The sequence below is a fragment of the Rattus norvegicus genome, chromosome 16 (assembly GCF_021556685.1).
Source record: "Rattus norvegicus strain SHRSP/BbbUtx chromosome 16, alternate assembly SHRSP_T2T, whole genome shotgun sequence".
In the NCBI taxonomy this organism is placed as follows: domain Eukaryota; kingdom Metazoa; phylum Chordata; class Mammalia; order Rodentia; family Muridae; genus Rattus; species Rattus norvegicus.
Genome location: NC_141549.1, coordinates 86,930,832 through 86,953,044, shown reverse-complemented (window position 1 = coordinate 86,953,044; position 22,213 = coordinate 86,930,832). Strand labels below are relative to the sequence as shown.

General features: G+C 45.3%; 1 long non-coding RNA gene across 1 annotated transcript; it reads left to right on the top strand.

Annotated features, from left to right (window-relative positions):
• The first annotated feature begins 162 nt into the window (after window positions 1-162).
• LOC148000657 (uncharacterized) lies at window positions 163-21,941 on the top strand. The gene is made up of 4 exons (XR_015640119.1): window positions 163-332; window positions 19,953-20,031; window positions 20,420-20,489; window positions 21,064-21,941. It is a non-coding gene; the product is annotated as an uncharacterized LOC148000657 (long non-coding RNA).
• The last annotated feature ends 272 nt before the right edge of the window (window positions 21,942-22,213 follow it).

Here is a 22,213-nt window from a genome sequence, read left to right as displayed (position 1 = left end):
ATGCCTCAGACATAGTGAATACCAATAGACAACAAAATGATGATTATTCAGTCTCACCAAGGCCCTGAGATGCCTGCCGGGGGTTGGGGGTGAGCTGGATGAGCAGGAGCAGGTAGTTATAACAAAGAATGTTCCAAAGTTCCAAACTATTGTGTGGTTCGCCACAGCCAACTACTGCAGAACAGCATGACTTAGTCATTCCATGGATGTCTGCTGAGTACCGGGGAAGGGGAGGGATGGCCTGTAGCAGAGCTTACGGATCTTGTTAAGGGAGCTCCCAGTCAACTGGAGCTGAGGGGAGCAGACAGATGCTACAGATGACAAGAAGCAAGGTAAGGGGTGTCACAAATGGTTCACGGGATGGGGGTGCTTCTCAACTCCAGGGTTGCCAGGACAGCTCCTCGTTGGCAGCAGACTTTTATCTTACAGTGGACATGGCATGCAGAAGACCCGGTGCAGAGCTTCTGAGCCACCCTCTATATGGAACAATAAAGGGAGGAGTGGGGCTTGGGGGAAACAAGGAGGGAGGTATTTCACCAAGCCGTGTAGAAACCCAGAGTCTAGAGACTGAATGGAGGAAGGGAGCTTATAAGGGTCCCGTAGAAAGTGTGTGGGAGAGGAAGCCAGCCTGCCCACCCCCTGGCTCATTGGGATCTGAGTTCTGATGATAATGAAGGGCAGCTGTTTAATTGTTAATTCCAGCATAAGATTGTCCTGCACAGTGCATGGGGCATAAAATGTTTCTACGTTTCTGTCACTCTAGCTTAACTGGGCTTCTGTTTTCCTATACAAGTCTGATTCACCCTCCACAACCTGGCTGTCTATCTCGAATCTTCCAACAGAAAAATAAGAAATGGCAATAAATAGCAGAATGCTGTGTGTGTGTGTGTGTGTGTGTGTGTGTGTGTGTGTGTATGTGTGTGTCTCTGTGAGTGTGTCTGTGTGTGTGAGTGTGTGTCTGTGTGTCAGTGTGTGTATGTGTGTGGTGTGTGTGTATACATGTCTGTGTGTCTGAGTGTATGTGTCTCTGTGTGTGACTGTGTGTGTCTGTGTGTGAGTGTGTATGTGTATGTGTGTGGTGTGTGTGTATGTGTGTGGTGTGTGTGTATGTGTGTGTCTGTGTGTGAGTGTGTGTGTGTCAGAGGGGGCCAAGGGTAAGGGGGCAGAGGGGGAGGGGAAGGGAAAAGGCACAGAGAGAGAGAGAGAGAGAGAGAGAGAGAGAGAGAGAGAGAGAACACATGCTTTGAGGGATTGTCAAGTAATTGTTCTAGTGAATCCTAAGCAAGTCTAGAATTTTCCAGGTAGGTAGAAAGTGAGGTTTGTTGATGTAACCATGAGTTAAAGAACTGCTATGGAATCCCTTCCTGAGGGAAGTCAGTCTTCTCTCTGCTAAGGTCTTCAAGGAACTGGATAAAGCCCATCTAGGTGAAGGATACTTGTTTTAGTTCAGTTTCCTAGACTCAATTTTAAATTAACTCAAATTTAGAGATACCCTCCCAGAAATGAGCATAATGGTGCTAGACCATTATCTACACAGAGTAGCTAAGCTAAGTTGACAGAAAAAGTTATTCATCTCATTGCAGAAGGAAGCTGCATGGGGCATCATATTTGGAAATCTGTATCTGAAGCAGTTAGTGAACTCATGGAATCTAATTCCAAGAATATGTGTTGAATAGTGTCATGGTTTGAATATGCTTGGCCAAGGGAATGGCACTATTTGGAGATATGACCACTGTGGGCATGGGCTTTAAGACCCTCATCCTAACTGCTTGGAAGCCAGTCCTCCACTAGCAGCCTCCAGATGAAGATGTAGAACTCTCAGCTCCTCCTCCACCATGCCTGCCTGGACGCTGCCATGCTCCTGCCTTGATGATAATGGACTGAACCTCTGAACCTGTAAGCCAGATCCAATTAAATGCTGTCCTTATAAGAGTTGCCTTGGTCATGGTGTCTGTTCACAGAGGTAAAACCCTAACTAAGACAAATAGTGACACCAAACAGCAAACATGGATGCGACATCTGTAGCAGCAACCAAAATACCCCAGGCACAACTTGCTAGTGAACAATTCCTTCTTCTTTGATCTTCCTATTAATCTCCTAATCTCCTCCTCTCTTTCCTACTCCTCTCTTCCTCTTCTTCCTTCTCTTCCTTTCATCCTCTTCTTCTCTGGAATATTTTACTTTACTTTCTCATTTATTTACACATTGGTTCTTTCATGGAAGCCAGTCATGATTGCTCTTCCTTTTACATCCTGCTGAAGTCAGAGCTGCTGAGAGACTCTCAGCCATCGCTCACAAAGGAGCCTTCCACCGTAGGCTCCAGACATGGCCAAATACCACCTCTTAGCATCTGGCCACATAATTCATGGCTTGACATCATCACTCAAAGACTAACCTTAGAGTTAGCCGGGTTTTGTGCTTTAGGTGGGGCTTGCCATGCCAGTCATCTCCTAGAGGAATTATGTGCACAGAATCATGAAGAGACAGCATGAATGTCAGCTTGGCACTGAGTTCTCCAAGGACATGCTGATCTGGAGCACAGAACATGGAGGTAACAGCAGTCATCACGGTTGCCACACTCCCGGTATGTGATTCTGAGGATAGATTCCTCTTCCTAACTTTGCCCTAGTTCCTAGCACCATGCCTTCCAAACACACCTTGTAGGCAAGCTTGGTATGGAATCTATGAAAGAAAAATTGAGCAGAGTGGGTTCCTCTCCCCCAGGGATTCTGTCCCTGATTTCTCTGCAAGAAATCTTCTTGTTTGTATTTGCTTCAAGACTTTCATATATGATTCCAGATATTAAATTTTGTGATTTTTAAATATATCTGTATAAATTTATATACATGTAAATTTGGTAATTTTAAGTATATATAAAATTTAAAAATCACAAAATTCAACATGAGATTTAAAATTATTTCCCAAGAGTTTAAAAATATAAATTATAAAATCAAGCAAACAAAAACACTTTTGCCCCTTTAGTTTTGACCTTCATCTGAAAAGCGTTGATTGTGTGGATCTTAGATGATTTTGTCGATGTGTTACAGACAAATCATACCAGCCAAATAAAAGAGTGTGTGAGAAATTCCTTGAGATGAAATGAGCAGCATCACATAGTAGGACTACGTCCTCTGACCCCTGCATGTCAGAGTATGTAAGTGTTTGAGTGTGTTTAAGTGTATTGTGTGTGTGTGAGTGCTGTGTGTGTATGTGAGTAAGAGTGTGTGTGTGAGAGAGTGTGTGTGTGTGAGTGTGTGTGTATGTAAGAGTGTGTGAGAGAGTGTGTGTGTGTGTGTGTGAGTGTGTGTGTGTGGTGTTAAGAACACTCAACACTAAGTGTTTAAAGAATATTTAAAGGGACTCTGGAATATTTAATGCATGGGTGTTGTCATTAGTCACAAGCTTATATTCTCTTCATTTTTTTTTTCTTGTTTAGCCAAAAATCTTTCACCCCCACCCTACCCACTGCTTCTAAGAGTGCAACTTCACATTGCAACGTTTTTAAAGAAAACCAAACTGGTCACTAAAGGTGGCGTTGGTGACCTCTACTTGGTACAAGTACTACCAAGCATCTGGTAAAACTGGTAAAACATTGGAACATTTATCAAGCAGTACTGCCTTACTGGCACTGAAAACCTGTCATGAAGTAGGGCGCCTTCCTTTTCTTTATTATACATACAGTCATGCAAACAAACACACACACACACACACACACACACACACACACACACACACACACACACACAATCCCAAAAGAAAATACCAATATATTGGCTGTAGCTGTCTCTGAGAGACTACCGGTGACTTTTTTCCTTCTTTATAACTTACATGATACAAATGTTAACATTGGTCATGCTATTGTTACTATAATAACATGATCTACTTTAATTTTTAAAACCTTAGTCTGTTTTTGTGTGCCTTCCTGTCATTTTACATTGACCACTAGCATTGATACAGACAAGCTGGGGTCAGTTTCGTGACCCCAGGCAGCCATTAATGGTGTTGGTGTTGTCCTGGTTACCTACCAGATTCTTTAACATCTGGTCCTCTTGCTGTCTACACATGCAGTAAGTAACATCACTGTGAAAAAGGAAGAGGGAGGAGAAAGAAAGATGTGGAAGAGGAGAACAGAGGAGAACAGAGGAGGAGGCCAGAACATACAACACCATGTTCTTGAAATGGACAGAGTTCACATTGCTAATGAGCATGGTTTTTAAATACTCATCTCAGATCATCATTTGCAGTAGATTATCACAAAATAGGGGAAATGCACTTGTGCTAGCGGCAGCTACTGTCCTTGTGTGATTAGAGGTCACAGAGCTTGGTCCTTGTTGACACTGCTGTGTCCACATCTATTGGTACCATCTTAATAAGGCAAGGTTGTGTGTGCAAGGATGTGAGTGATTCTTTGTAGATATTTCAGACAATGTGTGGAAGATATTCTGGATTGGTGGAAGCTACTCTGGATTGACAGAATTTATTCTGAATTGGTGGATACTGTTCTGGTTTGGTAGAATCTATTCTGGATTGGTTTCTGTATTTCATGTTTTCTGAGATGTTGATTATTATTATTATTATCATCATCATCATTATCATCATCATTATTATTTAGAGAGGGAAAACAGTGTACATAACCATGCTTACCATGACTTAAACCTTGCACAATGTACACTTAAATATTGTACTGTGTCCTATAATACTTGACCACTTTCATGTTTTTATGTATCAGCTAAGCATAAATTTAATTTATAAAAGTAAGCCTAGTAGGATGTGATATATAGTGTTGCTGAGGGCCAGTCTCAGCTTGGAGAAGGGGTTTCACAAAAAACTGGTGTTTGAGAATGGCAAAACAAAACAAAACAAAACAAAAAACAAAAACATAAACAAAACAAACAAAAACACTCAAAGTCAATTGTGGGTACAAGCTGACTGCCTGTGTTCAGTTGGAAACAGCTTTTCTCTGGGGGGGGTCTCTGGACAGCTCATCCAGGCAGCTCTGCTCTCTCAGACCAAGGTTCAGTCTTTTATTTACATAGCGATTCAGTCATTTACTCCAGTTCACCTTTTGATTTTCTTCACGAAGCAGCATTCCATGACCCTAGCCCCCTGATTCTTAGAAAAAGTCAGCAAGCAAATTTTTAACATTGCAAATGACGGCAGAGATCGGCCTGTCTTTCTAAACACAAGAAATAAACTTAGCTAGGTGAGATCCCATTCCTACCTACCTATCTACTTCCTACTTACCTGGACCTAAAGTCTCTGTCTCAGGTTGACCCTAAAGGAGTCTGACCACCGTTGTGTCTTTCTGACAAGCAGGCTCACAGTTCAGTTGCCTCTGTTAATTTAGGCCCATGATGCCCTTCATACAATTCATATTGTATCCTTTATTTTGCAGAGGTGAGAAAATATATGTTCTTGAGCTCTGTTTTCAGAGTTCTTTCCAACAGCCCTTAGGCTGACTTGGAGATCAGTGTTTACCATCTCTGCTAAGGATATAGACATAACCTTGCTTCCCAGACTCATGCTTTCTCTGCTTATGGAGTTCTTAATCTTAACAGAAAGACATCCCCCATAGAAGGAACATGATGTAAAATATACAAACAAGCCTTATACCTAGCAACTGTCAACATTTGTGGAAGCCTATGCCCTGGTGTCTCTGTTGCAGGGGCAGGAAATCATGTCACACCATCCCTTCCGCATGGCCAAGCAGGACTCCACATAGTGTGTTCTCTTAGGTTCTGTCTATGTCTGCCTAACTTCCAATAGAGACCAGTGAGAGCCCTTCAGGGGTCACTGAGTCCCATAGGATAAATCTTTTTCTCAAAGTCTTTAGAGCTGAAAGACTTTCTCCCTCCTGACTCATCCTGCCTGGCTGCACAGTGACTGTGGTCTCCTGGTGTAGGAGCAGTCAGTCCAGGACCTCAGGCTATTCCCATCAACCTTTGTACAATTATTTATTTACTCTTGTTGGAAAGATAATTTGTTCTGTTGCCAGAGAATTTTCTAATATCCTGCTACCAACATCAGCACAGAACAGAATGCTTTAGAAGATCAAATAAAAGATACACACACACACACACACACACACACACACACACACACACACACACACACACTACACAGTACTTCCCTCTGTAATGGATAAAAGATAGGAGTGTTTCTGTTTGAAGCAGCAGGATATCAGAGAAACGCTGGCAAACCCAATCAATGAGCCATTGTGAAAGGCCAGTGTCAGCAGAGGAGGAACGTGAGATGCCCAGCAAAGGGGAAGGAAGAGCTGTGGCCAGGCCTGGGCTCCACTCCAGAGTGCAGCACTGCCCTGCAGGCAGCCAGTGCTCCGCTGCATAGAAATCACCCACTCCTTCACTGTCTCCTCCATCAGGCTGTAACAGAGATCACCCGCTCCTTCACTGTCTCCTCCATCAGGCTGTAACAGAGATCACCCACTCCTTCACTGTCTCCTCCATCAGGCTGTAACAGAGATCACCCACTCCTTCACTGTCTCCTCCATCAGGCTGTAACAGAGATCACCCACTCCTTCACTGTCTCCTCCATCAGGCTGTAATAGAGATCACCCACTCCTTCACTGTCTCTTCCATCAGGCTGTAACAGAGATCACCCACTCCTTCACTGTCTCCTCCATCAGGCTGTAATAGAGATCACCCACTCCTTCACTGTCTCCTCCATCAGGCTGTAATAGAGATCACCCACTCCTTCACTGTCTCTTCCATCAGGCTGTAACAGAGATCACCCACTCCTTCACTGTCTCCTCCATCAGGCTGTAACAGAGATCACCCACTCCTTCACTGTCTCTTCCATCAGGCTGTAACAGAGATCACCCACTCCTTCACTGTCTCCTCCATCAGGCTGTAACAGAGATCACCCACTCCTTCACTGTCTCCTCCATCAGGCTGTAACAGAGATCACCCACTCCTTCACTGTCTCTTCCATCAGGCTGTAATAGAGATCACCCACTCCTTCACTGTCTCCTCCATCAGGCTGTAACAGAGATCACCCACTCCTTCACTGTCTCCTCCATCAGGCTGTAACAGAGATCACCCACTCCTTCACTGTCTCCTCCATCAGGCTGTAATAGAGATCACCCACTCCTTCACTGTCTCCTCCATCAGGCTGTAACAGAGATCACCCACTCCTTCACTGTCTCCTCCATCAGGCTGTAACAGAGATCACCCACTCCTTCACTGTCTCCTCCATCAGGCTGTAATAGAGATCACCCACTCCTTCACTGTCTCCTCCATCAGGCTGTAACAGAGATCACCCACTCCTTCACTGTCTCCTCCATCAGGCTGTAACAGAGATCACCCACTCCTTCACTGTCTCCTCCATCAGGCTGTAACAGAGATCACCCACTCCTTCACTGTCTCCTCCATCAGGCTGTAACAGAGATCACCCACTCCTTCACTGTCTCCTCCATCAGGCTGTAACAGAGATCACCCACTCCTTCACTGTCTCCTCCATCAGGCTGTAATAGAGATCACCCACTCCTTCACTGTCTCTTCCATCAGGCTGTAACAGAGATCACCCACTCCTTCACTGTCTCCTCCATCAGGCTGTAACAGAGATCACCCACTCCTTCACTGTCTCCTCCATCAGGCTGTAACAGAGATCACCCACTCCTTCACTGTCTCCTCCATCAGGCTGTAATAGAGATCACCCACTCCTTCACTGTCTCTTCCATCAGGCTGTAACAGAGATCACCCACTCCTTCACTGTCTGCTCCATCAGGCTGTAACAGAGATCACCCACTCCTTCACTGTCTCCTCCATCAGGCTGTAATAGAGATCACCCACTCCTTCACTGTCTCCTCCATCAGGCTGTAATAGAGATCACCCACTCCTTCACTGTCTCCTCCATCAGGCTGTAATAGAGATCACCCACTCCTTCACTGTCTCCTCCATCAGGCTGTAACAGAGATCACCCACTCCTTCACTGTCTCCTCCATCAGGCTGTAATAGAGATCACCCACTCCTTCACTGTCTCCTCCATCAGGCTGTAATACCATAAACACTCTTGCTCTGTGTTTACCAGATAGTAAACACTAAGCAAACACTTGGGGAAGGAAGGAGAGAATGAAGAAGGGAGGAAAGGAGGGTTGGAGGAAGGGAAGAAGGAAGAGGAAGGGAGGGACAGAGGGCAGGAGGAAGGGAGGGAGGATTGAAAAGTCAACAGAGAGGACGAGACTGGGGCAGGGGTCTGCAGATCTTTCTGGCTCTCTCCTCCATCTTTCACAGAGGTTTGTTGCTCCGCAGTGGAAAGACTGAGCTACGAGTCCAGCAGAGAGGAAGAAAGGAGGGAGCCCCATCCTCCAAGAAGGTCCTATCATGCTCCCGATCCTTAAGCCAAACAACGACCTGCAGAGATAAAGAGGCAGGGCATGCTGGGTTGAGTGTTTTGTATGCTCATGGAGAAATACAAGATGAACACCGTCTGTACAGTCAAAGAGTGGCAGTGTGGAGATGCACATGGGCAAGCATGCAGCCTCCAAGAGGGTGTTTCAACAGCCAGAGCCTGGGACTTGTCAACCAGAACCTAGCCTAGTCTGCGAGCTCTGGATTCAACGTGAAACTAAGTCCCAAAAGCATGGTGAAGGGTGTTTGAGAAAGACACCTGTCACCGGTCACTGACCACTAGACTACACAGTCAGACACATTCGAGAAAAGAAAAGAGAAAATGAAAGATGAAGAAAGGGGAGGAGAGAGAGAGAGAGAGAGAGAGAGAGAGAGAGAGAGAGAGAGAATGGGGAAGGCATCTGACACTGACCTCTAGCCTCTGCACTCACACACATAGGAGGAAAGGAGAAAAAAATGGAGGAGGGAGGGAGGGAGGAATGGAAGGAGGGAGGGAAGGGCGAGGAGGAGGGAGGGGGAGAGGGGGGGAAATCTATGAAAATACAGGGAGAGGTAAAGAGGGAAGCGGAGGGAGGAAGGGAAGGAAAAGTGAGTGGGAAGGGAGGGAAAGAAAATCTATTAAAATACAGGGGAAGTTAGAGTAAAGAAAGCAAGACAAATGTTGACATTGAGTTGACCGAAACCCTGGAGGGAGGAGTGGCCTCCTCTAAAGTGAACATGTGGCCGAGCTTGTGATCCACCCCTTTTCCCTCTAATTTCATGTTATCCCTGCTGGAGACTGTACATGGCCTCTATGTGTGCGGCAGGTCCCAAGTTAACTATGTAAATGAGAAAGTGACGCAGCAATTCTCTAAGTGGTTCACACACACCTAGACACTTCCACTGTCCTGACACCTCTGTGTGCATTCACGGAGAGGATTCTGCTGCTGGCTGCACGAACTGGACCTGGCAGGGGGTTTCTTTTTTTAACTAAAGATTGCCTATTGTTTTCTGTTTCTAGAATCACAAGCTAGACTAAGGACTTGTCAACTACTGAGAGACAACTTGCTTCTTCCTTCTAGAGCATTTTCTTTCTCATTCGCATTGGTCTTATCTACACCAATCTGGAAAAGCACTTTTTTTTTTTTTAATTTTGCTTGCTTTTACCAAACTCTTCCAAATGATTTAATTTTTCTTTCCTGGAAAATGGTTATTTATATTAATTCCAATCCATTTGACCCTGCCATAGTGAGTCTCATCGTATAATTACCACAGTGCTAAGGGCTTAGAGAGCCACACCTTGTTCTTGCTTAGCATACACACCAGCAGGGGAACCGAATGGTTGTTTTTCCTCCTATGTGGAAGACTCTGCAGGAAACCAGTCTTGGAAGCGCCTCTCCCAAACTGTCTTTGGCTCTGAAGGTTCTGGAACACAGTACCTGCTGAGGGAGACCAGAGATTGGGCTAGAAAATTCAAATTATTATTCAGTTTTAGTATCCTTGCGTCCCTGAAGATGGACCTTTGACGTTTCGGAGCCAAGTCTTCACCCATTCTAAGTTTGTGGCTTTCTGATCCACCAGAGTGGGAATACGTTGTGTCTCAGGCCCCGCCAGGCAGTTCTGGCCCTCATGCCTTCCTTACTACAGCGGAATACGCACTCTGGTCTGACCGCCAGCCGAGGCAAACTGCTCCTTCCCTCAGTCATTTCTACTAGGGTTTTGGTTAGAATAGTGGTGTAAGTATCTAGACAAGTACATACGTGAAAGAGGGATTAAATGTGTTTTAAATTTTATTTTTAACATCGATTTATTTTATTTTATGTGTTTGGGTATTTTACCTGCATGCATGTCTGTCCACCATGTGTGAGCAGTGCCCAGGGAGGCCAAAAGAGGCCTCGTATCCCCCGGAACAAGAGTTATGGGTGTTTGTAAACTGCCATGTTGGTGCTGGGAACCAAACCCAGGTCTTCTGCAGGAGTAGGCAGTGCTTTGAATCACTGAGCCACTTCTACCCCCCTGAACGTGTTCTATCTGATGCACCTTGGTATATAACTTGAGGATACTGGAACCTACCACTGGCAATATGGCCGTGTGTCTGAGAGGCCTGTTCCTGAGCACAAAAATCTATACACGAGGCCCCAGTTCTCTTCTGTGCTTTCTGGCTGATGTGCCCTCTCCACTTGGTCTCCCACATGGCTGTTGATAATGACCTCATTACACTTTGCACCGTTTTCTTTCTGGTGGACAGGAAAGCCCCTGAAGATCTAAAACTGAGGTCACAAGTTGGCTTATGAGTGAAGGTTGGCCCTTTCCCCGGAGGTAGAAGGAGCCATCACAGGCAGTGACAAACTGGGAATTCATAGCAACTCTGCAAACCGGGTGGCCGGAGGCCTTGTGGCAGGCATTTGTTCAAGACTGTAGTTGGTGGTGTAGAGTTCCAGCAAGTACTAGACTGTTGCCACCATTGACGAAGATCCTACAGCTCTCTTCACCAGACCCTGAGGCAAGCTTTCACACTAGAGGGAAACCATTGGTTTTCCCTCTCACCCACTTCCTGCCTGGGCCGGGGAGATGTAAGGTAACAGACAAGAAAGCATGGGATAGGCTGCTGCAGGGTAGGGGTCAACCTGGTTACTGTGTCCAGCATCCAGGAAGGCTGACTCCTGGGGCTTTCAGTGCCCACCTGCAGGCAGTATACAGTCACCACTGTGGCGGACAGATCTCATTCGAGTCCAACAAGTGAAAGCAGGTCGACAGCAGTGTGTCGTGCCTGACAAAGGGGGATAGAAAAGATAATTTTAAAAGTAGGGATCACAATACGGCTGTGTACCCAGCACAGATTTTCTGATTTGCGTCCATTTTCCAATTAGCATTAAAAGCACCCTTAGGTTTCATCTGTCTCTGAAAACTGCCTGTCATTTATTCCTCTCCCTGGAAACATACATCCTAATTATTGAGCGGGTGACAGAGCTCTGGCGTGGGCAGAAATTTTGTTTGTGTGTTTGCATCCAGGACATGAATCAGAGCTCAGTAAGGGTGATTACCCTTATTAGTAGCTATGACTTTCCAGGGTGGCCTCTGGGGTATTCACGACTGACAGGATGGGTCTGGGTTGTGCTGAAGAGAGTGAAAAGTCCTGGTGTACTGATCTGAGTAACAGATGCTAACAACGAACACTGATCTTTTGTCCAAACCAAAAGAACTTCAAGTTGACACTGCCGTAGACAAAGGTTGTGGATTTTCTAAGAATGGGGTCAGCTTAATATTAAACAAATAGTAGGTTATCTTTTACCGGCAGTTAACGAGGAATCAGTAAATGTCTCGGAAGATCAAATCCAGACCTGCAGACTGCACAAATAACGCGCAGCTCTGCGATCACTCCCCTGCTGTCCACAGCTGCTGTCCCCAAGGATGATGAAGTTGGACAGAGTGGGTATCCAGGGACCCGCTTGCTGGCTACTGAACCATATCTGGCCCTTTACAAGAACGTTTTGCCGCCTCTGCTTTAGAGAAATTTATGTGGTAATTATTGAGAAAAAGTGAGGGCAGAGCACCGTGGAGAGCAAGCACATGTTTGGGGAGGGGACAGATGGAGCTGGACTCCAGGTTTCCACTCTGTCAGGTGCTGTGATGGTTTGACTATGCTCCGCCCAAGGTGTAATACTATTAAGAGGTGAGGGTTTCCCGGAATGGGTGTGGCCTTGTCGGAGTGGGTGTGGCCTTGTTGGAGAGGGTGTGGCCTTGAGGAAAGTGGGCAAGGGGTGGTCCTCCACGTTCAGGACCACGTGATCTACCAGCACTGTCAGCTGACACTGTACGCTGAGGGAAACTTGCTTTGCTGTGGCTCAGTTTCCCCGTAGTCCTCAGATCTAGTGACATATAATCTATGCAGCTGATGTGCTGTGCGATGTTTCACAGGGACCGTTTACGAAAACAGCAGAGTGCCAGGCACAAAGGAACAACCAGGACTATTAATCATTTTACCTTCAGTAATAATTAATAAAGGCAGGGCCTGATGGTGCTCCAGGCTATTCTGTGCTTTAGAATTCCGGCTCTAATTGTACATCCCCAAACAAAGAAGGTCTCCATTCTTCTCCAACCAACAGTTTCTCTCATTTGTCACTTAAAATTATCAAGTTCTTAAACCCATCCAGACCCTTCGAGTCTAAGAAAGTGTAGAGCATGGCTGCTGTGAACCATCCAATGTGCGTCTGAGGTGATGGAAACAACCCCGCCTGCACGGCAGCACGCAGCTGCAAGCAGCTAAGCTGACCCCTGAGAACGTGAGCTCTGACTTCTGTGACCAGAGTTCAAGCTTCAAGTTGCATTTGCTTGTCCTTTATTCAGATTAAATAGCCTCACGTGCTACGGCTTGGATATTGATTGACGCCATCAGTTTCAGTTAAGCATTTTAGAAATGGGTTGTTTGCCTTTGGAAAAAAAAATCACATTGGTTAAATCAAACTCACTGTTCAAACATATGCCCAATCCAAACCATCATCCTAAAATTCTAAATTATTATCAGATCTGCTGAAATTTTTCTCAGATTCTGCATTAAACTATTTGATTAGTAAGTTGATCCTGAAATAGAAAAGGAGAGGAAAGGAGGGAGGGAGAGGGAGGGGGGAGGGAGAAAGAGAGGGAGGGGGAGAGAGAGAGAGAGAGAGAGAGAGAGAGAGAGAGAGAGAGAGAGAGAGAGAGAATGGGAGGGAGGAAAGGGAGGGACAGAGAGAGGGAGGGAAGAGGAATGATAGAGCAAGGGAGGGAGGAAAGGAGGGAGGGAGAGAGGGGGAGAGGAAGGAAGGGAGGAAGAGGGAGAGAGTGAGCAAGGGAGGGAGGGAGAGAGAGAATAGGAGGGAGGAAAGGGAGGGAGAGAGGGAGGGAGGAGGTATGATAGAGCAAGGAAGGGAGGAAAGGAGGGAGGGAAGGAGGGAGAGAGCGGGGGGAATGGGAGGGAGGAAAGGGAGGGGGAGAGAGAGAAAGAAAGGGGGAGAGCAATGGAGGGGGAGGGAGAGAGAGCAAGGGAGGGAGGGAGGAAAAGAGAAAGGGAGGGAGAGACAGACAGACAGACAGACTGTGTTAGCTGGTGAGCTGTTAGTTCAGCATCTCTTGCAGTGAATGTCCAGATGGGCATTTGGAGACATCCTTCCTTATTTCAACTCACCAGGGTTACTGGGTTATTGAATTCTTGTCTTGAACACTGGAAATAACAGTTGATTTTGTTGCCAGGAATAGAAGTATTCTCTTGTTGGGGTCCTTTGGGACCAGTGTGGTCTTGAACCCTACAGTCACCTATAGCAAACCTGCAATTCCATGCTCATCAGCTGCAGATGCAGGTGACAAGGGCAAAGAGCCACAATGTGCATGCCTGTGGGTTGACAATGGCTTCTCAGAAACTTGCAAGGTCTAAGGGAAAAATTTTCACGCGCGCTAATGTTTATCAACTTAGTAGGCTGTGTTGCGCAGCATGGAAACTGGAACAGAAATGGTGTGATGATGTGCTCGCTGCGTAACGAAATCTAGGGGGGTCTAAAATACCAGAACTTTTCTCCGAATGAGTCCAGTCACAGACCTTCTTTCATTGTTGAAATCAACAGCTCAGAACTCTGTTGGGAGGTGATGGAACAGTGCTACTGAAACGGAACAATTATTTCTTTTTTTTATTTATGTGCATAGGTGTCTTGTCTGCATGTATGTCTATACATCATGTGTAACTGGAATTTATAGACCATGATGAGTGGTCATATGGGTGCTGGGAATTGAACAGGGTCATCCAGTGCTCTTAACTATGGAGCTATCTTTCCAGCCCTAAACCAGAGAATTCTTAGTAGCGCAATCTAAAGGCTTGTTGGTCACAACAGGTCTTTTCTTCTTCTTCTTCTTCTTCTTCTTCTTCTTCTTCTTCTTCTTCTTCTTCTTCTTCTTCTTCTTCTTCTTCTTCTTCTTCTTCTTCTTCCTCTTCTTCTTCTTCTTCTTCTTCTTCTTCTTCTTCTTTTCTTCTTCTTCTTCTTTTCTTCTTCTTCTTCTTCTTCTTCTTCTTCTTCTTCTTCTTCTTCTTCCTCTTCTTCTTCTTCTTCTTCTTCTTCCTCTTCTTCTTTTCTTCTTCTTCTTCTTCTTCTTCTTCTTCTTCTTCTTTTCTTCTTCTTCTTCTTCTTCTTCTTCTTCCTCTTCTTTTCTTCTTCTTCTTCTTCTTCTCTTCTTCTTCTTCTTCTTCTTCTTCTTCTTCTTCTTCTTCTTCTTCTTCTTCCTTCTCCTCCTCCTCCTCCTCCTTCTTCCTCTTCTTCTCCTCTTCCTCCCCCTCTTCTCTTCTTCCCCCCTCCCCTCCCTCCTTGCTCGTGTCTTACATTTCTTACATCAGAAAGACTTAAGTCAATTATAGGCTTAAAGGTGTTCACTTGATGGAACCTTCTGCATGAATCTTTGGGGCTCAATGCAAGCAGGAATGAGAGTCACCTTGTGGGAGCCCAGAGGTGCGTGTGACATGGGTGTAGGTCGAGTTAGACCCTAGGGTGGTTTCAATCCTTCACTCAAGTGAGAGACACACAACTCTTGGTGAAATTGTTATCGTTCCAGCCTCTTAGGAACATAATTTGTTGGCTTTAGCTGACTCGTACCAGAGAATTGGAAGTATTTTGGTAAAGGTAGCGATTTGTCAGACAACTTAACTGCCAGGACCTATCCACTGAGTCTTCTCATTTCCTGAAACTGTTGTGTATCTTTGCTCGTCAGAGGGAAGGGAGAATCCTTGTATGACAAGATGACAAGCACATGACCACTCGGGAAGCAGCCTCTATAGCATCCTCCAGGGACCCAATGCACACCGAAAATCAGGCATTGGATCCACCAGCAGCTGGGTGTGGAGCTGGAGCAGTGGGCTCCCTGGAGCTACTGTTCTCCCTCAATCGATGCTGAGCCTCCCCCAAGGAGACTCTCAACATCTGTTCATGCCCTGCCTCCCAAGTTAGGAGCAGCTTGCTTGTGATCCGAGCCTCCTATAGGGAAATGACTACCCTGATGGTGCTACAATAGGAAGTGACCATATGTGTCACCGTCTTGTAACCATCTGTGGCCAAGAGCAATAGCATCCTGACCAGACCCAGTCTTCAGACTCTGGCTGGCTGCTTAGACTCACTCAGCCAGATGAACCCCCTCCCGACCTGCATGGTGTCTACAACTGTTCATCTGCAAGACCACACTGCATGCAGAGATAAGAACCCAAGCTGTGGCTCCAGGAGATTTCCCAAAGCCAGGCTGTCCCAAGAAATCTGATTCTCCTGAGCCTAGCTCTGGTGCCTACACGGGGTCATTTCCTGTCCTCCTGTTTTCTCATGCATCTGGACAGTGCTTAGACTCTTGCCCTTGAGATGAGAGGTGGGCTTCAGAGTGCAGGAAAGGGAGGCACTGGGCACAAGACACTCATGATAAACTCGTACTTCAGTATTACGAAAACTATAATTATAAACATGATCTAGAACCTCATATACTCACAGGGTCAACTCTAGTGAGCAGATTATCTCCTGCACTAGCCAACATCCCACTGTCCTCTTGTCTTCTGATCAGCCTTTCTGGAACTAGACACACGTATCCATAACCCATCTGCATACTATATCGAATGGACCATCCACATCAGCGTACCATGAACCATCACTGGGGCAAAACAATTTTTATGCATTTTTCATCTGAGATTAAACCAAGGTCAGACGTGCCAATGGGATGAGTGTCTGTGATATAAATACCTTATAATAAATCTTTATAAATAGCTCGGCTACGTATTTTGCTTTTGTCTAGTTAGACGGAAAAACCGCCAGCCATGGCATCTTCATTAAAATCGTGTTATGCCGTTAGCAAAACAAACAGAAAAACATTTGACATATTTATGTGGTGATTACATTAAAAAAGATTACTTCCCGTCAGTCTTCCTGACTGATTGTACCAAGCCATCTGTGCTCGTAAAAAATAATAATGAACAATGGCTGTCGTAGGCCATATGCACGTGGTTGTTGAGTAGTGATTAAGCAATAATGTCTAAGCAATCACTTGTTAGCTGTGGTAATTGCTTAAAGGTAATTATTTCATAATAAACGATAATCAATTATTTACAATAGTAATAATAATTTAAAAAATTCTCTCAACCTCTGCAAATTGCCGATGGCTGCAGGCTATCTCAGAAGGTTCATTGGGAATTACTAATTCTGTTCCGTTGATGACAAATTTTCCACCAATCAAAGTTCTGGCTATGGTCTATTAAATTTTTAGTACGCACTTATAATACTTCAAAACCACGGTTGCTCGGAATAACTCATCCACCTTATTATTTAAAATAAATGTCTTTAATAAAGCTTCTCGTGAAGTATGGCGCTCGACTGATGCCACCAAGCACATCGTCGTCACTGGAGCAGCGAGCAGCGCTGAGTTGGCAACTGTGATCTGGAACAGAACTTGACACTCGCTGTGCATGGAAAGCCACAGAAGGTAGCTGCTTACCGCCACTCGGAACTCTTGTGCACATCACTGGGAAGCAGTAGGACCCTTTCCAGCCCTGTCAAGAAGTGAGGGGTGGCACATAACCGTGGAGTTTCCCGTAGCAGAGTGGTGTCCATCTGGATCTGGTGCACTTGAGGCATAAGCTATGTTGAAAATGTACAATGCCAGCAGGCATTTTGTTTTGCTTTTAATGTTGCCAAAATGGGGGCGCGCACTGGATTGTACTAAAGCCAGCCTTTCTGGATTTGCATCCCAGGAAGGAAGTTCTGCCTCTCTTTTGCTCCTTTCGTGACAAGGAGAGTCACCCAGTCCCAATGTCAGTGCTTCTCGGTTGGGGATGACATTGCCTCCTGGGGACACTGGGCCAGTGGACTCAGGCACATTTGGTTGTCACCCATGTGGGAGGGCTGCTCATAGCAACCTGTGGATGGGCAGTAGAGATGCAGGTCAGAACCCTGAGGAAAAGGACAGCCCTGAAGAACTGTGCCAGGGCTGCAGAGCCCCAGACTGCAAGAAGTGCTTTGTAGTTAATCTGCACAGGAATGGAAGCCGCTTAAAACTTGATGAAGCAAAATTGAAAGACCAAATGCAGGTCCTTGCTTCCTTCCCTGTTCCACAAAAGGATATTTCTAGAACTGACACTTCTCACAAGATATGGCATCAACCTGAACAAAAATTTAACCTTCTTCTGGCTGCATTATGCAAAATCAAAAACAGACAAAAAAAAACTACTACTACTATTGTGGGAGACAATTAGTAAATTATGAAACTATTCACAGGGTGCAAAAGAGCACATGCTCCATGTTTTTCTCCCTCCCTTCTTTCCACAAAGAATTCCTACTTTACCCAAAGTCCTGTTCTAGAATCTTGGAATGATCAACAGGCAACAATTCATGCATGTTTGTTTTCTTCGGATTATCTGGAAAGAGAAATGAGCAAAGAAATGAAACTTTGGGAGTCTCCCTGTGTATGCAAAGGGTCTGAGGTCTACACGGAAATACCTGGAGTGCTCCTCCCTCCTTATCCGAGTTCCTGCTGCTTTCTGCAAATCAGACACATAACTTCAGACAACGATCATCTCCTGCTGTGAGACTTGACACCCAATCCAGAAGTCCAGGAATGCTGACCCTGGCGATGAGAACTTCGATGGGTCTTTCAAATGATGAAGAATGACTCAGAGAGAGTGAGCTGCAGGGCAGGGTGGCCTCGAGATAAAAAGGTAAAGGAATTGCATCTTCTTGTAATGTGGTATTGGGAGAGACTGCAGAGGGGCAGGGGGATGGGTCGCTTCTGTTCTGGTGAAGTCTCATAGGTAACAGGGGACAGACTCCATGAGAGCATCGAAGGACCAGCCTGGTCAAGGCGTTGAAAGCCATCTTTAGGACTCGAGATCAGTGTGGACTTACAGGTGGGCTAAACTGAGTTTGCTGATGTTTTTAAGAATGGCCTCCTCAGTTGGGAATGCTGGCTTGTGTTCCAGAAGAATGGCCTTCTCTCACACTAGGGCCAGGAGAAGTCCACTGCAACAATCTCTATGTGACCTGAAGGGGCTCAGGCTGACATGGAGCTGGTGAGGTCAGTTCTGGAAATGAACTGAATGCAGAGCCAACGTGATTTCCTGAAGGATTAGGTATGAAATGTGACTGGGAGGAGAGGCCAAGGCACACTCTTAGGATTTACATCGGAGCCATGGAAAAATAGAATTGCATGTGCAAAAACAAAGCAAATGAAGGTAGGGGGAGAGAGAGAGAGAGAGAGAGAGAGAGAGAGAGAGAGAGAGAGAGAGAGACTGTGTCTGTCTGTCTGTTTTGTGTGTCTTTATGTGTGTGTGTCTGTGTGTGTCTGTCTGCGTGAGTGTGTGTGTGTATGTGTCATTATGTGTCTGTCTGTATCTGTCTGTGTGTCTGTGTCTCTGTCTATGTGCGTCTGTCTGTTCATGTGTATCTGTGTGGGTATGTGTGTCTGTGTATCTGTGTTTCTCAGTGTGTACCTGCCTATGTGACTGTGTGCTTCTCTGTGCCTATGTACACATAAGTGTGCATCAGAACGCATGTGTTCATGTGAGTGTGTGACCATGTAGCAGGATTGTACTGGAGCTCCCTGGCTTCCTTTGCACGAGTAACACTTGAGATGCGTCTGAGGCATCAGACAGGGTGCCTGGGTGGGATTAGACAATGCCAGGTGGGAAGAGGTCTGTGCTGACATTTCAAAGGTGTTGCCTGGAGATAATCATTCCCAGGAATGCATGAGAAAGTGAGGGCCAGGGCAGAGAACAGGGACACGGAAGAACTGTGAAGGACACTGAGCTACAGACACCTGCCATGGAGAAGACAGTGTCTGTTTTCACAGATGGATTGGGTGTCACCGATGCAGCAAACTCAGATGCCTTGCCATGTGCAGCAGCAATGTGGGCCAGGTCATCCACTTGGAGAGCAGAGAGAAGAAGGGAGAGATGGCTGAGGAGAGGAGGACAGAGGATGGAGTGCTGAAAGCTTTGTTCTTAAGGGAGGAGGAGAGCTGAGGCCACAGCAGACCAGGGATGGCTGGTGAAGGATGGCCTTCCGAAAAGAACCAGGAAGGTCCTAGCCCTGAGATAGATGCTCATTTGTTTATTCTGCCCTTAGTAGGTCACTCCCTGCCTTTGAGGAAGGCTGTGAGCACATGGAATACATGGGGAGGTCTCCTTCCCATGTGTAAATGACTCCTTTGCTTTAGTTTCCACTTCTTCTGTAAACCTTGGTTTTCATCAGTGGCTTGGTAGTCTACATGGGACTTTTCTAGTCCTTGATCCTAGTTATATGTACCATTAAGATGCTGACCTCATAAAGACATTTATGTTACATCTACTCTCAAAATTACACACATACCTGTCTATCTGTAATCCATCTATCATCTATCTATCTATCTATCTATCTATCTATCTATCTATCTATCATCTATCTTTCTACTTATGTATCTATCCATCTTTTGATCATCTATTTATAATCTATCATCTGTCTTTCTATTTATCTATCATCTACCTATGTATCTATCTATCTATCATTTGTCATCTATCATCTACCTATATATTTATCTCTCACACACATTCATTCTTATGGCTGCTTTTCATATTATGTCTAGATCCTTCTCTATCTCAGCCTTATGCAGTCATTACCAGGAAGAACCTTCTAGAAGCTCTCTAGAACAGGGCATGCTACAGGTGAGTAAGGCTCATTGTGGTAGGGCCTCAGTCCTTACTCAGTCCCGGTATGGTCCTTTCCTTTCACATCTTCAGATACGTGGATCTGCCACCATGTGGTCTTGCTTAGCACAGCTAGCTTTTCAGACATGTACGGTGAATTTCTTCACCCTCTTAACCTCAAATAGCCAACATTTTACCCTTGAAAGAAGCACATTAGGGGAACCCCAACTTAAGTATGTTGCAAGTCTGAGGGGTAGCTGATTCCAGTCCTCTAGGGCGGGTTTGATGTGGGGCTGGTAGAAATGGTTGTTCTGAAAGGAAGAAGGGAGGGAGGGAAGGATGGAGGGGAGAATGTGTTCTGAAGAGATCGTTCAGTCGTTGTCTGAGGCAGGTCATTTTGTTCCAGGACTCTGCACTGCTTTCTTTACTTCATGGCAGGATACAGGTGGATTCATCTCACTAGAAGTGGAAACAGGGTGAGCAGATTTTTCTGTAAAAGCTAAACTTGTAGTAGGCTTTAATAGTCACTATAGACTTATGCCGAAGACACAAACCAGAGAGAAGGAATTTGAAGAGCAGAGCATGACTCTTAATTATCCAAAGCAATGGTCCACACTCTCACTGTGCACAGAGATCACTTGTACTGCCCTAAAGTATAGGTCCTGGGTGCCACCTCCGAAACTGGGGTTTATGTCTCTGCACATTGCTCATTTTGGAAGCTCCCAAGTGGTCTGTCTGTCTGTTTGCCAAAGTTAAGGATCACCATAATAAAACTAGACAGCAACACAATATGTTTTTGAGAATTAAGTTTTCTTTGTAACACTTGGTGTTTGATGCCTGTGTGTTGGGAGACATTTATAAGCACATGAATGTGTGCATGTGTGTCTATAGTAAACTGCTTTGCTTGGTAGATACATATACATATTTGTGTTTATCATTGCTTTTTGTACGTACAGGGATTTAGGGGTTTTGGGCAAATTTGTGCGTGCACATATAGATGTAGAATAAAAATATTTAAGATGTAATTCAATTTTTACCTCTCTCTAACAGGCATATTCTCCTGTCGATACTCTTCATACTTCTCATGAATCTGTCCTATTTACAGTCATCTAAGTGCCTGAGCACTGCTAGATTGCTTTAGTCTCTAATTACTGTTGCTCCTAAATCTTCTCACCCTGGTTGCAAGTTCTTCTGGAAGTCTGCATGGCACATTGTCTCGTGTCCACCATAACTGTTTCCTCCCTGGAGAGGAACTCTACTACTCTTGGAACCATGAAGAAGCCAACAGTTTGTAGACCTACAGAGGACCCATCACCACCAAAGCCTGTAATTCTACTCGTTCTATCCAAATGAGACATCTTGATGCATTAGAAAGGAGAGACAATTATATGGGTTACTTCCTTCATCCTGAAATAGACCCAAGGTTCTGAGGAAACTCACTGAGCCTTCTGGAAAGCCCTGCTCTAAGTCTATATTAAGATGCACATGGCTATGTCTCTGTCAGTCAACACTATTTGCAGCAAACTCTATTACGAGCCACTGTTCACCCTGTGTCGCAGCAGGGACTAGCTAGTATGTGGTTAAACCTAAGTTTGATAACTACCTGGATAATGTGGTCAATAAAAATAATCAATACAGTTACCTCCTGGTGCCTCTCTTCTTGTTAGCAGAAGGAAATGACAAAGACTCTGCCACAATGCCTGAATCAACTGGAAGGACTGTTTGCAGTGTTACAGAGCTGTCAGTCAGGCACACACATCTGACCACCTCAGATCTCGAGAGTTCCACGGGATACCTTGATTCTCAGCACTTCCTGGCTCCAGCAGAGCTCTCTACAAAGCTAGCATTTGTCTCCACTGTTTTGAAGTCTGCTCCACAGGAGATTTCACTGAAGGCAGAGGCAGACAGCATGGCTGCTTCCCCATGAGGTAAATATTGTGTTAAGATAATTGTTAACTTTGGAGGGAGCCCCACTGCATGACATGTTTAACTGCCCCAAACCATACAAACCTCTCTAATTACTTGGCCCTCCCACCACCACACCAAAGCCTTCTGAGAACAAAACAAGTAGACATAAGACTGGTCTCTGTTTTGTGGGAAAGCCCCAGGTCACAAGAAGGGAAAGTGTGGGAAATCCTTCCCCACTCAAGTACAGAGAGAACCTACAAGCCCTCTGTGCTAAGAACTGAAGAATGATTCT